A 3,782-nucleotide genomic window follows, 5' to 3' on the forward strand; every position below is an offset into this window, starting at 1 on the left:
CAACTCTAGCGACCCCATGGACTGCAGCCTACCAGGCTCCTCCGTCCGTGGGATTTTCCAGGCAAGAGTACTGGAGTGGGGTGCCATCGCCTTCTCCAGTTTGTATTGCTACATAATCGTTATTAATAGAACTTTTTATTGTTTGCATAGTGAAAGTGAAAGTCGCTCAGTCATGTCCACCTCTTTGTGACCCCATGGACGATACAGTCCACAGAATTCTCCAGGTCAGAATATTGGAGTGGATAGCTATTCACTTCTCCAGGGGATCTTCCCAACCCAGGGATCGAACCCAGATCTCCTTCATTGCAGATGGATTCTTTACCATCTGAGTCACCAGGGAAGCTAATGTTCACATAATGCTTCCACGTATATTCTTCCACACATATGTTCACATATGCTTTCCACAGAAAGCATAGTTTTTAAACATTCTTTTATTCTCATAAACATAGATTCCTTATAATTTTTGCACATTATGAATGATGCTGAAATTAATCTTTGTATTTAAGTTCTCTGTATTTGAGAATGTTTTCTTAGGAGAGGCTCCCAGAAATTACATTTTCAATCCAGGAATATAGATGGCCTACATGGATGGGCTTTCCAGATAGCTCAGTTGGTAAAGAATCCACCTCCAGTGCATGAGACACTGGTTCAATTTCTGGATTGGGAAGATCCCCTGGAGAAGGATAGGCTACCCACTCCAGTATTCTTGGGTTTCCCTGGTGGCTTAGCTGGTAAAGAATATGCCTGCAATGCGGGAGACCTGGTATCCCTGGGTTGGGAAGATCCCTGGAAAAGGGAAAGGCTACTCACTCCAGTATTCTGGCCTGGAGAATTCCATGGACTGTATGGTCCATGGGGTAGCCAAGAGTTAGACACGAGTGATTTTCACATGGATATATAACACAGTGTATTTTACTAATTTCTTGCTTGTACAATTTGAAAGAAGAGGTTGCAGATTTGGGGGAAAAATAGAGATGGGTTTGATTTAGATCCATCTAGTAGGGGTATTTCCAGGAAACTAAAGTGCAGCCACCCAAGAGATAATGTAGATTTGTGAAGAAAGGCTCATGTATATCCCTGCAGTGGCATTGCTTAAGAAAATTTAGCAATAAATTTGTATATCTTACAACTAACAGCGTCAGTCACAGTCCTGTGGTCTCAAAATCATTTTCTTTTTCTTCTTTCCTTCTATCACTTTCCCATCAAATTTGATTCATTCATGTGATAACATGAAACTAATTCAGCTAAACTTTTCATGAAAAAATTATAATAATAACTTCACACTCCTTTTTTAACACTAAAGATGTGATGTATTAAACAATTTCTAGATTCAGGGAGGTGGTAATTTGTACTACATAAGTTACTTTCTCATTTGCCTTATTGTAACATCTCTCATATTAAAAAATAAGCAAGAGAAATATCTATCAACCATTGGATCAATTTATAACACTAAATGGTATATTAGATTCTACACATGGATATCACCAGATGGTCAATACTGAAATAATTGATTATATTCTTTGTAGCCAAAGACAATGGCAACCCACTCCAGTGCTCTTGCTTGGAAAATCCCATGGACGGAGGAGCCTGGTAGGCTGCAGTCTATGGGGTTGCTAAAAGTTGGACACAACTGAGCGACTTCACTTTCACTTTTCACTTTCATGCATTGGAGAAGGAAATGGCAACCCACTCCAGTGTTCTTGCCTGGAGAATCCCAGGGACGGGGGAGCCTGGTGGGCTGCCGTCTCTGGGGTCTCACAGAGTCAGACACAACTGAAGTGACTTAGCAGCCAAAGATGGAGAAGCTCTGTACAGTCAGCAAAAACAAGACCAGGATCTGACTGTGGCTCAATTAATGAACTCCTTATTGCCAAATTGACTTAAATTGAAGACAGTAGGGAAAACCACTAGACCGTTCAGGTATGACCTAAATCAAATCCTGTGATTATACAATGGAAATGACAAATAGATTCAAGGGATTAGATCTGATAGAGTGCCTGAAGAACTATGGACGGAGGTTCATGACATTGTACAGGAAGCAGTGATCAAGACCATCCCCAGGAAAAAGAAGTGCAAAAAAGGCAAAATGGTTGTCTGAGGAGGCATTACAAATAGCTGAGAAAAGAAGAGAAGCCAAAGGCAAAGGAAAAAAGGAAAGGTATATCCATTTGCATGCAGCATTCCAGAGAATAGCAAAGAGAGATAAGAAAGCCTTCCTCAGTGATCAATGCAAAGAAATAGAGGAAAACACTAGAATGGGAAAGACTAGAATCACTTCAGAAAAATTAGAGATACCAAGCGAATATTTCATGCAAAGATGGGCACAATAAAGGACGGAAATGGTATGGACCTAACAGAAGCAGAAGACACTAAGAAGAGGTAGCAGAAATACACAGAAGAACTATACAAAAAAGATTTTCATGACCCAAATACCATGATTGTGTGATCACTCACCTAGACATCCTGGAATGCAAAGTCAAGTGAGTCTGAGAAAGCATCACTATGAACAAAGCTAATGGAGGTGATGGAATTACAGTTGACCTATTTCAAATCTTAAAATATGATGCTGTAAAAGCGCTGCATTCAATATGCCAGCAAATTTGGAAAACTCAGTAGTGGCCACAGGATTCGAAAAGGTCAGTTTTCATTCCGATCTCAAAGAAAGGCAATGCTAAGAATGTTCAAGTGAAAGTGAAAGTGTAGTCGTGTACGACTCTTTGCGACCCCATGGACGGTAACCTACCAGGCTCTGGGGTCCATGAGATTTTCCAGGAAAGAATACTGGAGTGGGCTGCCATTTCCTTCTCCAGGGGATCTTCCCAACCCAGGGATCGAACCTGGGTCTCCTGCATTGCAGACAGACGCTTTACCATCTGAGCCACTAGGGAAGCCCAAGAAAGTTCAAACTACTGCACAATTGCACTCAGCTCACACGCTAGGAAAGTAATGCTCAAAATTCTTCGAGCTCAACTTGAACAGTACTTGAACTGTGAACTTCCAGACACTCCAGCTGGATTTAGAGAAAGCTGAAGAACCAGAGATCAAATTGCCAATATCCACTGGATCATCAAAAAAAGCAAGAGAATACCAGAAAACCTCTACATCTGCTTAATTGATTACGCCAAAGCCTTTGACTATGTGGATCACAACAAACTGTGGAAAATTCTTCAAGAGATGGGAATACCAGACCATCTGACCTGCCTCTTGAGAAATCTGTATGCAGATCAAGAAGCAACAGTTAGAACTGGACATGGAACAATAGACTGCTTCCAAATCGGGAAAGGAGTACGTCAAGTTTATATATTGTCACCCTGTTTATTTAACTTATATGAAGCCTATATCATGCAAAATGCCAGGCTGCATGAAGCACAAGCTGGAATCAAGATTGCCGGGAGAAATATCAATAACCTCAGATACACAGATGACACCACCCTTATGGCAGAAAGTGAAGAACTAAAGAGACTCTTGATGAAAGTGAAAGAGGAGAGTGAAAAGCTGGCTTAAAACTCAGCATTCAAAAAGGAAGATCATGGCATCTGGTCCCATCACTTCATGCCAAATAGATGGAGAAACAATGGAAACAGTGAGAGACTTTATTTTGGGGGGCTCCAAAATCATTGCAGATGGTGATTGCAGCCATTAAATTAAAAGACGGTTTCTCCTTGGAAGAAAAGCTATGACCAGCCTAAACAGCATATTAAAAAGCAGGGACATTACTTTGCTGACAAAGGTCCATCTAGTCAAAGCTATGGTTTTTCCAGTAGTCATGTATGGATGCTGTC

At 41.0% G+C, this 3,782-nt stretch overlaps 1 protein-coding gene and 1 non-coding gene across 4 annotated transcripts in view; one reads left to right on the top strand and one right to left on the bottom strand.

Moving 5' to 3' along the window:
- GRIA2 (glutamate receptor, ionotropic, AMPA 2) overlaps positions 1–3,782 on the top strand; it is a 188,428-nt gene that overhangs the window by 132,499 nt on the left and 52,147 nt on the right. The window lies entirely within an intron of this gene.
- TRNAC-GCA lies at positions 2,817–2,888 on the bottom strand. Its single transcript has one exon. It is a non-coding gene; the product is annotated as a tRNA-Cys (tRNA).

Source organism: Bison bison, unplaced genomic scaffold (genome assembly GCF_000754665.1).
Source record: "Bison bison bison isolate TAMUID 2011002044 unplaced genomic scaffold, Bison_UMD1.0 scf7180017864060, whole genome shotgun sequence".
Taxonomy (NCBI): domain Eukaryota; kingdom Metazoa; phylum Chordata; class Mammalia; order Artiodactyla; family Bovidae; genus Bison; species Bison bison.